This window comes from Anser anser (assembly GCF_964211835.1).
Source record: "Anser anser genome assembly, chromosome: 26".
Lineage (NCBI taxonomy): Eukaryota > Metazoa > Chordata > Aves > Anseriformes > Anatidae > Anser > Anser anser.
Genome location: NC_139747.1, coordinates 6,071,679 through 6,084,859, shown reverse-complemented (window position 1 = coordinate 6,084,859; position 13,181 = coordinate 6,071,679). Strand labels below are relative to the sequence as shown.

Genomic DNA, 13,181 nt, shown 5'->3' with positions numbered 1-13,181 from the left:
TCTGTCCGTGCTCTGTCCGGGCTGTGTCCGTGCTGTGTCTGGGCTGTGTCTGGGCTGTGTCTGGGCTCTGTCTGTGCTGTCTGGGCTCTGTCCAGGCTGTGTCTGTGCTCTCTGTGCTGTGTCTGTGCTGTGTCCGGGCTGTGTCTGGGCTGTGTCTGCTCTGTCTGTGATCTCTGTGCTCTGCCTGTGCTGTGTCTGGTCTCCGTCTGGGCTGTGTCTGTGCTCTCTGTGCTCTGTCCATGCTGTGTCTGGGCTGTGTCTGTGCTCTGTCTGTGCTCTGTCTGTGATCTCTGGGCTCTGTCTGGGCTGTGTCTGTGCTGTGTCTGTGCTCTGTCTGTGCTCTGTCTGTGATCTCTGTGCTCTGTCCGTGCTGTGTCCGTGCTGTGTCTGGGCTGTGTCTCAGCTGTGTCTCAGCTGTGTCTGGGCTCTGTCCGTGCTGTGTCTGGGCTGTGTCTGGGCTGTGTCTGGGCTGTGTCTCAGCTGTGTCTGGGCTCTGTCCGTGCTGTGTCTGGGCTCTGTGCTGAGTGTGTGCTCTCTCTGCTCTGTCTGGGCTCCGTCTGTGCTGTGCCTGTGCTGTGTCTGTGCTCTGGCTGGGCTCTGTCCGTGCTGTGTCTGGGCTCTGGCTGGGCTGTGTCTGTGCTCTCTGTGCTGTGTCTGAGCTGTGTCTGTGCTCTGTCCGGGCTGTGTCTGTGCTCTCTGTGCTGTGTACGTGCTCTGGCTGGGCTGTGTCTGGGCTGTGCTCTGTGGTCTGTCTGTATTGGCCTCCTTTCTCCCCAGTTCTTCTCAGAGCCTGTCTTCAGATGAACAGTCTCAGTCCTTTGTCAGCCATCCCGAGACAAGCCACCACCCCCGACGGGACCGCTGAAATCAGAGGGTGCACCTTCCTGTCTGTGGTAGCAAGAACTCTCTGGTAGGCAACAAGATCCGGGACGAGCCCCTAAACCCTGAGAAAAATCTCAGTAATTTTCTTCAGACAGGATCTTCTGTGGAGCTTTTTTATTCGCGATTGCAATGGCGGGCGTCCTGCAAGCAGGAGCGCGCAATAAAAGTTTATCATAACCGTGTATTCCCTATTACCCGACACCTGATTTCTCCCCTGTTTCTTCATTGGCTGAGTACTACAGGTTCACAGCCTACTCGACGCACTACTATACCATATATGTACAATTTTATTTGACCAACCGTTAATTTCTCCTTATCCTTTTATTTTTTCCTTCTTCTCTTGTGACTAGAGGGCCCGTGATCTTTGCTTTTACTGATCTCGCACTGCTCATCCTGTTTTTCTTAGCTATCCTCGTTATTTTGGGACAGTGGGACCTTCCCCTTATCTGCTTAACGGATTCCCCACTGCTATGCCACACAATGCCACTTTTGCATATGCAAGGTTAGTGGATTTTTCCACTGCAAAAACACCTTCTATTGCAAAAACACAACTTTGTTTCTCACGAGCAGCACCGCCTCCCGCACCTGCTGGTGTCTCAGAGACGGACTCCCGGCTTCTCCCCGTGAAACGATTTTGGGGTTATTTATAGTGATATCGGGTCTGCTCCCCCTGCCCTGTTGGAGGAGGGGGTCACACGCACGTGGTTTCCTGGAGCCGTTGTTTTTTGTTGCGTTCGGTATGGTTTGTTCCTGCCAGTTGTGTTTTTCCCATTGTGTTTTTATTTTAAATAATGCAGTGTTGTCCATTGCAATTAAAAACTGTATATATTTTTTCTTCTCTCTAACTGTGACACCACCACTCAGGAATAAAAGAGGAGGCAGCTGGGGCCACCCAAAGTCACCACATGCAGCAACAGCATTAACAACCCGTCTGCATTTGGGGCAGAAAAGTGTCCATTTACTTTCTCTTCACATATTTATGGTTTACCCTTGCTTGGGCAGGGTTTCTCACCTCAGAGCTACACTTTCAAGCATCTTGTGAGGGTTCTGTCACGTCCTGCTCAACAGAAATTACCACGAGGAAGCCTACTGTGACAACTAAGGGAAAGAGATGTATGGATATTGCTGAGCTCTTCTAGATTGTACCAGGTAGGAAAGATACCTATGGAGCAGATGTTAAGACCATAGCACTAATTAATTAGATTAGAAGTGGAGGAAAGGCATTTAACGGTAGTAAAAATCAGTTACCATAATGTTCAAAGGAAGATTCAGTCTGCTTAAGGAGAAAAAACAACACGCCTAAAGTCGAAGCCACATGCTAGAAAGAGAGGAGGATGCGCAGCACGGGAAGCTTCCCACAGAAAGGAGCTGCATTTGGGGTAAAAATCTGTCCCTTTTTATGTCATTGAGACATACGAGGGCGTAGGACACCAGCACTTCAGGTAACCAGGAGATGCTGTGCGTTTCGATCCGTCCCCCTGAGACAGCCACTAGGTGACGATGTTTCCAATTTTCTTTCAAGAAACCTTGCTTTCTCAGGCCCAGGTGTCCAGCTGCACACCGAGGACGTCCCTGGCTCCCAGGCACAGTTCCCAGGCCCAAGGCCGAGCTCCCATCCGAACCCCCGGCCCGGCAGACATTGCTCCTGGCGTTGCGCAGCAGCCATTTCATGTCAGCCTTTGCTCATGGCAGTCAGCTTAGCGCCGTCAGTGCTGCCATCGGGGTGCCCGAGAGCCGTGTGAGGTCAGCAGAGAGTCACTGTCAGCCTTTGACCTCACAAAGGTGGGTGGCCATAAGTGCCCTGAGCGTCCAGCTCGCATGGAGTACTGCTGGTGGCACTCAAGGCATGGAGGTCTTGGTGGTGGAATAGGAGACGCCGATGTCCTGCTGGTGGAACAAGAGACGCTGACGTCCTGCTGGTGGAAGAGGAGACTTCAGGGTTAGAGGTCCTGCTGGTTAGAGGTGCTTAGGAGTGGGCAGCCTCCATCCCGGTGGCCGAGCATCTCCACGGCAGGGAGGCCGCGGGCAGCACGAGCCAGCCGCCCCGCGGGCTGACAGCAGAGGCCCCCGGGGATGAGACGTGCCCCACCTGCCTGGGCCTGCTGGCCGAGGCAGCACCTGAGTCCTGCGGGCACAGCTACTGCTGCGGAGAGCTTGAACCTCTTGTAAGTTTAGTCTTGACAAAGAAAACCCATCCTAAGTGCATTTGCCTTGCAGGCATTGGTAAGTTGGCCCTCCTGATGGATTTTCACTGCCACAGTAGTGCCTCTAATAATGCTACTGTTAATTAGTGCTCTACCCTTCCGATCTTTTACTAAGGTAGCTAGAGAGAAGTGCAGACACCTGTTTATTTCCTGGTAATACCTGCAAGAACCATCTATCTACATCTTCGCCAGATTCATCATAGCGCTCTTGGTACCGCTGATCTGTGTTGCCCTGGAATAAAGTGCAATCGTTAGCACGCCAAGTGTCCATGCTCTTGCATCTACCAGAATTGTGCAAATCCCTGTTGGGATCTCTCTCTAGCTGTGGGCTGGCTAAGCTGTCTTTTGGATGGTGAAAATGGGAAATCGTGGGGATGGGAAATGATGAGTGGGATGAGAAATGATTGCTGGGATGGGAAGACTTCCTTGGGCTGGAAAGCCATGGGGCTAGGAAATGAAAGAGATGGGAAATCTTCCTTGGGATGGGAAAGCTTCCTTGGGAAGGAAAAGCATTGGGATGAGATACCGTCCTTGGGGAGGAAGGCATCCTTAAGGAAAGGCACTGGGATGGGAAATCTTCCTTGGGGAGGAAATCCTTGGAAAGGAAAAGCATTGGGGTAGGGAAATCTCTCTTGGGATGGGAAATTATTGGGATGGGAAATCTTGAATGGGGTGGGTAAGATTCGTTGCGGTAGGAAATAGTTGGAAAAGAAATCCAAGGGATGGGAAGTCTTTGGGATGAGATCTCATGGGATTAAGAAACGCTTCGTGCTGATGGGAAATAGTTTGCATGGGAATCTGTTGGGCTGTGAAACTGTCGGGATGGGAAATCGCCGGGAGGATGAAAAGTCTTGGGATGGAAAAGTCTTGGGATGGAAAATCCTTGGGAGGGAAAGTGTTGGAGTGCGAAACCCCCCTGGGCCTGGCAAATGAGGACTGGGACGGGAAAGGCTCATGGGGATGGAAACTGATGGCGCTGGGAAGCCTGCTTGGGTAGAGAAACTGCAGTCCTCACCAAGATGGCGGTGAGGGGCTGGTCAGCCGTTGGGGCGGAGCCCCCGTTGCCCGGGTTCCCCAACGAACCGCCCCACTCTCCAGCGACCATGGCAGGTACAGCAGCGGGCTCCCGCTCCTCCCGGGGCTGCGGCCCTGCCGGCGAGCCCAGCGCCCGAGAGCTCAGCCCAGCGCCCTTTTTCCTCACAGAGAGATTCCCCAGACGGCTGCCGCCGGTGCCGCAGACGCCCAACTCCCCCTTCGTTGTCCCAGCTGAGCCGCCAACGGTGGCTGCCTGGCTGCTGCCCTCCTTCCCCGGAGCGATGGCGGTGCCCTTGCAGCCCCCCCAGGTACCCACCCTCTCCTACGCGCTGCCCCAGGCCACCGTCTGGCACGTGGTGCCGGAGGTCCAGGGGCAGGTGCTGCAGCTCCCACCCGTGGCGCAGCTGCCACCTGGGGGGCACCTCCCACCCGAGGGGCACCACCTGCAGCTGGTGCAGCTCCCCCCTGTGGGGCATATCCTGCAGCCGGTGCAGCTCCCCCCTGTGGGGCATATCCTGCAGCCGGTGCAGCTCTCCCCTGTGGGGCATATCCTGCAGCCGGTGCAGCTCTCACCCGAGGAGCATAACCTGCAGGTGGTGCAGCTCCCCCCCATGGGGCATAACCTGCAGCCGGTGCACCTCCCACCCGAGGGGCACCACCTGCAGCCGGTGCAGCTCCCCCCTGTGGGGCATAACCTGCAGCCGGTGCACCTCCCACCCGAGGGGCACCACCTGCAGCCGGTGCAGCTCCCCCCCGTGGGGCATAACCTGCAGGTGGTGCAGCTCCCCCCCGTGGGGCAGCTCCCCCACACCGCTCTTCCCTGTGCCCCTGTCTGCCAGTGCGGACAGCCCATGGTGACGGGGACACTGGTGCCCCACCATGCGCTGGGGCTGGGGCCCAGGGCCGTGCTCCACGGGGAGCCCCTGCACCCCGCAGGCACCTGCCTGTTGCAGGCCCCCGCCCACCGCAGGCCCCCGCCACCCCTCGTCCCGGGGCCTCGGCTCCGGGGGCAGGCGCTCCCCACGCCCCGCACCGTGACCAGCAGCCAGGGGCAGCTGCCGGAGCCCTGCGACCACGCCGTGGGGCTCAGCGAGGACCAGGGGCCCCCGCTGCCTGACCCCACTCCCCCCGAGCCTTTCCTGGCTCCATCGACCCGCAGCACCCAGACGGCGACGCCCGACGGTGAGTTTGGCGCTGGCACAGCCGCCCGGTTGTCGCCCCACACCCATGAGCCATGGGAAAGCTGACATCGCCTGTCTTGGGGGATTTTCTTGCTTCGTCCTCAGCGGCGACAGCCCCGCAGGTGCCTGAGGAGCCCCCGCAGCTGCCCGAGCTGGGCCCTGATGCCTTCGCCGAGGCCTTTCCAGAGCTGGCAGGGGACAGCCAGCTGCTGCAGCACCTGCAGGACCAGCTCCTGGCCGACCTGGACATCCCCGGCACGGAGGAGCTGTTCAGCTGGCTCGAGGCCGTGGAGCCCCAGGACGCCTTCCCCGATTCACCCAGCAGTCCTGCCCTCAGCCGCCTCCTCTCCCAGCTGCCCGACCTCTCCGAGGACATCGAGGAGCCGAGCACGCAGGGACTGGAAGCCACAGGAGCCCTCGGTGAGGTACCCTCAACCCCTGGGGTGTACCCCGAGAAGGTTGGGGGTGGGCTGTTGGTGCAGTCCCCTATTGTGCTGGCATTGAGCCCCCCGCTCAGCCCTGCAGCCAGTCCCCTGCCCGGTGCCCTTAGTAGACCCCTACCCAGTCCACCCCTGAGTCCCCCCAAGAGGTCCCCTGACACCCAGGTCCTCAGTTCCCCTAGTAGACCCCTGCCCAACCCCCCCCTGAGTCCCCCCAGGAGGTCCCCTGACACCCAAGTCCTCCGTGACCAGAGGACACCCCTGCTCACATGCCCCCTGGGTCCCCTCAAGAGCCCCCTGGCTGCCCCTGCGTCCACCGGCACCAAGCGGGGGGCCAAGCGCCCCGCGCCCACCAGCACCCCCGGGACAGCGGAGAGCTCCCAGCCCAAGAGGCCAGCAACAGAGAAACCCCCCGGCAAGGAGAGGAAGATGCTGCTGGGCCAGGGTCTCCAAGGCCCTAAGACGCCTTGCCAGGGACGCCGTGCCAGGGACGCCAGGATGTCCAAGGCCCCAGGACGCCGTGGCAGCAGCAGGCAAGACGGCAGCGGCAGACAGCAGCCAGCGACCAACAACAGCCGGGCGCCCAGCAAGAGAGCCCGAAGCCCGGGGGCTGCTGGGGGGCAAGGAGCAGCGTCGCCGCCTCCCCGCAGAGCGCGGCTGCTGCCGGAGACTCCGAGCGCGGAGCCCGGTGCCGTGCGGCCCCAGGACAGCCTCTGTCCCCAAGGCGTCAGGGCCAAGACGCTGCAGCGCCAGCGCCGGGGCACAAAGACCCCCAGTGAGACTTTGCAGCCGCTGGGGGCCAGGGCGAAGGCGCTGGGGCCAGGGCGCCAGCTGCCCTGTGTGCAGCCGCAGCCCACCTCCAGCAGCCCCAGCACGATGCCCAGCGCCGCGCAGACAGTGCCAGCTGTGCCCGCTGCCCCCCAATCCCCAGCTGGCGGCAAAGAGAAGGTGGTGCCAGCACCACCAGGCAGCACGGTGTGAACAGGGGACGCTGCCCTAGAGCAGGCGCCCAGAGCGCTGTGCCTGCCAGCCGCGGGGGGCCAAGCGCAGCGGGGGGCTCTGCCCACACAGCCGCGCATGCTGCAGCCCCTGGCACGGCCCCGCGTGGACTACGTGCCCTGCGTGGGGCCCTGGGCAGGCGGTGACGCGGCGCCCACGCCGCTGGAGGAGCAGGAGGAGCCGGTGCCCATCACGCTGCAGCAGCGTCCCGAGCGGGAGCGCCTGAAGCAGCTGGCCCAGGAGGAGCGGCAGCGGGCGGCCCACCAGATGAAGATCGGCCCCGTGCAATTCTTCGCGCAGCGGCAGAAGGACGGGGCCATAGCCAAGTATGCCGGCTACCCGTGACCCTGCGCTCCTCGACGGCCCCTGCAGCACCCAGTGGTGCTGAGCTCAGCACGCAGGCACAGAGACCTCTGCAGGCACCTGCTCCAGCTTGAGCCGCACTCTTCAGCCCTTTCCCCTCTCGCTTGCCCTTATCCTTCTTTAGTGCTGTAGCTAGTCAGTGTTTCTCACTGTCAGGGATGGGCAACGGGGGGGGATGGGAGATGGGGGGGTCACGAATGAGTGTTGGGAGTGTTGCGATGGAAGCTGTTGGGATGGGCAATACCTGGCATGGGCAAGTTTGGGCATGGGAACTGCTTGTTGGGACACAAAATGGCAGGGATTGAAAGCTTATTTCTTCCTTTCTGGTCCTTTCTCTGCTTTATCGCCTTTTTTCTTAAATTCCTCTAGTGTAGGTGTTCACTCAGCAACGCCTCTGCCTGCAGTTGTTCTGGCAGTGGGATGCCGAGGGGATTTAATGCAGCCCGCTCCCGCTGCCCATGCTCAGTCCGTGAATGGATGTGGGCATGGCCAGCACGGACGGGAGAAAATGGGTGGGTGGATGGATGGATGGATGGATGGATGGATGGATGGATGGATGGATGGATGGGAATTGGGAACCGAGCCTTGGGATCAGCAATGGGAGGTTGCTGGGATAGGAAATGATCAGTGGGATGGGAAGTCATGACGGTGATGGGGATTCATTAGTGTGAAATGATGGGATGGGAAATTGCTAGGTGATTTTGTGATATTGTGATCATGGTGGATTTTTTGTGATATTTTGTGATGTTGTGATCATGGTGGTGATAGAAGAGCATTAGGCTGAGAAAAAATTGTTTACATTAATAAATTTTATTGATTGTCTTTTTAATTTATTGTATTATTTTTATGATTATTTTCTATTCCTTTATTATTAAACTCTTTATCAATGCCTATGAGCTTTTATTTTCCTTCCGAATCTCTGCATGTTCACTCAGGATGGGGGGACGTGAGCGAACAGATGTGTGGTGCTGAGCGGCCTGCCGGGTTACACCACAACAGACTTTTTGGCAGCCAAGCTGGGGCACAAAGGGTTGAGCTAACGTCACATCTGACCGGAATGTTTTAAAAGAGTGTTTCTTATAAGCTTTCTCTGAGATTGATAGTTGCTGGTCACAATGTTGATTTTTTCCTTTCTGGTGTTGTTTTTCTGTGCTTTTTAGGTGCTTTTTCTTAATCCCTTTCTTGTTGTTTATGATCCCTGGGGGCTGGCCTATGTTTGTTGATGGTTTTGCCCACTTGCAGGTAGCACGTGCTCCTCTTGCACCGACGGTGAACTTAACCCAGTATTTGTCCCCGAATGACAACCTCTGTGGTTAGACAAGGAGTTAAAAATTCCAGCCAGCGATCAGCCCTGAGGCAGGATGGCTACAGGTGGCAAGGGCTGGGGGGGGATGTGGGCCGGTTTTTATCACGATTGCCACCTCCAATGGCTTTGGAATTCAGCCCTGAACAAATGTGGTATCCTACGGCGCTGCTAAAAGGTTTTAGACAGGTGTGCCCCGATGCTGGCAGTGCCAGAGATTTACAGCTCGCCAAGTTGTCCGAGAAAAGTTTGGATTTGTTACCCGATGCGCAAGAAGCCAATCCAGACACCAGGTCGAGACACAGTTTTCTTTCAGAACTGCGCGAGTCTGGGTACCAGGTGGTTTCCCACAAAGCCAGCACATGGAAAGATTTTCCACGCCACGCTTGATACAATCTTTTATCACTGCATTTCCATGCTAGTACAATCCCCTAACTTCTCACAGGTTCCAGAATTAGCCTACGGCTGACATGACAAAATGATTCTGCGCATCCTCAGAGGGGAAGGGTCTCCTCTTGGGCTGGGGTCTCTCACTCTAGGGGTGTGATTTTTTGTATTAGAATGAGGGTACTTCGTATTAGAATAGCTTTCCATTGTTTTCCAGTGGTTTCCAACAAATGGATTAGTATCAAACTCCAGTGCACGTGTGTAGGATTTTTCCTTACAAAAGTGTCTTCTCGAGTAAATAGATTCCTAGTTATTCATCCTTTAGATAGCTCCAACTCCAGGGTCATCTTTGCCCTTGCCTGAAAATACCCATTTGGTATCTGTTCTCATGAAACAAAGTTAACGAAAAACAAACAAACAAACAAACAACACAAAACTAGTTCCTAGCACCAGCGGCTTGTTTGCTGGGTCTGCTCTGTGTGTTTTGAAGACTATTCAGTACAATTCAGCACCTTCAAGAGAAATTGTGTGGGTCTATGAAAATGCGTCTTGATCTGATGCAAGCCTGTGACGCACCCTGAAGGCCCTCCAAGCCCTGGGATGGGCTCTGAGGCCCTTCCGAGCCCTGGGATGTTACCCGCAGCCACTCCAACCCCTTTGACGGGCCCTGCGGCCTCTCCAGCCCCGCTGACAGGCCCTGCAGCCACTCCAACCCTCTGACGGACCCTACAGCTGGCTCCGGGGACTGCCCTGTGGCATTCCCAGGCACCGATACACACAAGATGAAAGAATGGATGCACAAGTCATCTCGTTTAGTAAGGGAAGAGAGTCCTACTGAGAAGGGGAAGGAGCAATAGGAAGGCGAAGCAGACTACCCCAGTGGAGGGCCGTCCTAGGGAACAGCAGGCTGAAGACCACCATCTAAAAGCAGCAGTAACCAGGTGATCCCGATCTCTGGGTGAGCTGTGAGACATGCGGAAAGATTTCAGCTGTCCTCCAGGCGAGCACATTGTCACCTTGCTGCTGCCATGCTGGGATAACGGCTCCGGTGTCCGGGCTGTGTCTGTGCTGTGCCTGTGCTCTGTGCTGGGCCTGTGCTCTCTGTGCTCTGTCCGTGCTCTGTCCGGGCTGTGTCCGTGCTGTGTCTGGGCTGTGTCTGGGCTGTGTCTGGGCTCTGTCTGTGCTGTCTGGGCTCTGTCCAGGCTGTGTCTGTGCTCTCTGTGCTGTGTCTGTGCTGTGTCCGGGCTGTGTCTGGGCTGTGTCTGCTCTGTCTGTGATCTCTGTGCTCTGCCTGTGCTGTGTCTGGTCTCCGTCTGGGCTGTGTCTGTGCTCTCTGTGCTCTGTCCATGCTGTGTCTGGGCTGTGTCTGTGCTCTGTCTGTGCTCTGTCTGTGATCTCTGGGCTCTGTCTGGGCTGTGTCTGTGCTGTGTCTGTGCTCTGTCTGTGCTCTGTCTGTGATCTCTGTGCTCTGTCCGTGCTGTGTCCGTGCTGTGTCTGGGCTGTGTCTCAGCTGTGTCTCAGCTGTGTCTGGGCTCTGTCCGTGCTGTGTCTGGGCTGTGTCTGGGCTGTGTCTGGGCTGTGTCTCAGCTGTGTCTGGGCTCTGTCCGTGCTGTGTCTGGGCTCTGTGCTGAGTGTGTGCTCTCTCTGCTCTGTCTGGGCTCCGTCTGTGCTGTGCCTGTGCTGTGTCTGTGCTCTGGCTGGGCTCTGTCCGTGCTGTGTCTGGGCTCTGGCTGGGCTGTGTCTGTGCTCTCTGTGCTGTGTCTGAGCTGTGTCTGGGCTCTGTCCGGGCTGTGTCTGTGCTCTCTGTGCTGTGTACGTGCTCTGGCTGGGCTGTGTCTGGGCTGTGCTCTGTGGTCTGTCTGTATTGGCCTCCTTTCTCCCCAGTTCTTCTCAGAGCCTGTCTTCAGATGAACAGTCTCAGTCCTTTGTCAGCCATCCCGAGACAAGCCACCACCCCCGACGGGACCGCTGAAATCAGAGGGTGCACCTTCCTGTCTGTGGTAGCAAGAACTCTCTGGTAGGCAACAAGATCCGGGACGAGCCCCTAAACCCTGAGAAAAATCTCAGTAATTTTCTTCAGACAGGATCTTCTGTGGAGCTTTTTTATTCGCGATTGCAATGGCGGGCATCCTGCAAGCAGGAGCGCGCAATAAAAGTTTATCATAACCGTGTATTCCCTATTACCCGACACCTGATTTCTCCCCTGTTTCTTCATTGGCTGAGTACTACAGGTTCACAGCCTACTCGACGCACTACTATACCATATATGTACAATTTTATTTGACCAACCGTTAATTTCTCCTTATCCTTTTATTTTTTCCTTCTTCTCTTGTGACTAGAGGGCCCGTGATCTTTGCTTTTACTGATCTCGCACTGCTCATCCTGTTTTTCTTAGCTATCCTCGTTATTTTGGGACAGTGGGACCTTCCCCTTATCTGCTTAACGGATTCCCCACTGCTATGCCACACAATGCCACTTTTGCATATGCAAGGTTAGTGGATTTTTCCACTGCAAAAACACCTTCTATTGCAAAAACACAACTTTGTTTCTCACGAGCAGCACCGCCTCCCGCACCTGCTGGTGTCTCAGAGACGGACTCCCGGCTTCTCCCCGTGAAACGATTTTGGGGTTATTTATAGTGATATCGGGTCTGCTCCCCCTGCCCTGTTGGAGGAGGGGGTCACACGCACGTGGTTTCCTGGAGCCGTTGTTTTTTGTTGCGTTCGGTATGGTTTGTTCCTGCCAGTTGTGTTTTTCCCATTGTGTTTTTATTTTAAATAATGCAGTGTTGTCCATTGCAATTAAAAACTGTATATATTTTTTCTTCTCTCTAACTGTGACACCACCACTCAGGAATAAAAGAGGAGGCAGCTGGGGCCACCCAAAGTCACCACATGCAGCAACAGCATTAACAACCCGTCTGCATTTGGGGCAGAAAAGTGTCCATTTACTTTCTCTTCACATATTTATGGTTTACCCTTGCTTGGGCAGGGTTTCTCACCTCAGAGCTACACTTTCAAGCATCTTGTGAGGGTTCTGTCACGTCCTGCTCAACAGAAATTACCACGAGGAAGCCTACTGTGACAACTAAGGGAAAGAGATGTATGGATATTGCTGAGCTCTTCTAGATTGTACCAGGTAGGAAAGATACCTATGGAGCAGATGTTAAGACCATAGCACTAATTAATTAGATTAGAAGTGGAGGAAAGGCATTTAACGGTAGTAAAAATCAGTTACCATAATGTTCAAAGGAAGATTCAGTCTGCTTAAGGAGAAAAAACAACACGCCTAAAGTCGAAGCCACATGCTAGAAAGAGAGGAGGATGCGCAGCACGGGAAGCTTCCCACAGAAAGGAGCTGCATTTGGGGTAAAAATCTGTCCCTTTTTATGTCATTGAGACATACGAGGGCGTAGGACACCAGCACTTCAGGTAACCAAGAGATGCTGTGCGTTTCGATCCGTCCCCCTGAGACAGCCACTAGGTGACGATGTTTCCAATTTTCTTTCAAGAAACCTTGCTTTCTCAGGCCCAGGTGTCCAGCTGCACATCGAGGACGTCCCTGGCTCCCAGGCGCAGTTCCCAGGCCGAAGGCCGAGCTCCCATCCGAACCCCCGGCCCGGCAGACATTGCTCCTGGCGTTGCGCAGCAGCCATTTCATGTCAGCCTTTGCTCATGGCAGTCAGCTTAGCGCCGTCAGTGCTGCCATCGGGGTGCCCGAGAGCCGTGTGAGGTCAGCAGAGAGTCACTGTCAGCCTTTGACCTCACAAAGGTGGGTGGCCATAAGTGCCCTGAGCGTCCAGCTCGCATGGAGTACTGCTGGTGGCACTCAAGGCATGGAGGTCTTGGTGGTGGAATAGGAGACGCCGATGTCCTGCTGGTGGAACAAGAGACGCTGACGTCCTGCTGGTGGAAGAGGAGACTTCAGGGTTAGAGGTCCTGCTGGTTAGAGGTGCTTAGGAGTGGGCAGCCTCCATCCCGGTGGCCGAGCATCTCCACGGCAGGGAGGCCGCGGGCAGCACGAGCCAGCCGCCCCGCGGGCTGACAGCAGAGGCCCCCGGGGATGAGACGTGCCCCACCTGCCTGGGCCTGCTGGCCGAGGCAGCACCTGAGTCCTGCGGGCACAGCTACTGCTGCGGAGAGCTTGAACCTCTTGTAAGTTTAGTCTTGACAAAGAAAACCCATCCTAAGTGCATTTGCCTTGCAGGCATTGGTAAGTTGGCCCTCCTGATGGATTTTCACTGCCACAGTAGTGCCTCTAATAATGCTACTGTTAATTAGTGCTCTACCCTTCCGATCTTTTACTAAGGTAGCTAGAGAGAAGTGCAGACACCTGTTTATTTCCTGGTAATACCTGCAAGAACCATCTATCTACATCTTCGCCAGAT

General features: G+C 55.9%; 2 long non-coding RNA genes across 4 annotated transcripts; both read left to right on the top strand.

Annotated features, from left to right (window-relative positions):
- Positions 1–1,029: 1,029 nt before the first annotated feature.
- Positions 1,030–3,006, top strand: LOC310886912. Of its 2 annotated transcripts, XR_014575539.1 has the most exons (3): positions 1,052–2,031; positions 2,145–2,664; positions 2,753–3,006. It is a non-coding gene; the product is annotated as an uncharacterized lncRNA (long non-coding RNA). The 2 variants fall into 2 exon arrangements; XR_014575538.1 differs by having other exon boundaries at positions 1,030–2,664.
- A 7,806-nt stretch (positions 3,007–10,812) lies between these two features.
- On the top strand, positions 10,813–12,907 carry LOC310886660. Of its 2 annotated transcripts, XR_014575410.1 has the most exons (3): positions 10,872–11,932; positions 12,046–12,565; positions 12,654–12,907. It is a non-coding gene; the product is annotated as an uncharacterized lncRNA (long non-coding RNA). The 2 variants fall into 2 exon arrangements; XR_014575409.1 differs by having other exon boundaries at positions 10,813–12,565.
- The last annotated feature ends 274 nt before the right edge of the window (positions 12,908–13,181 follow it).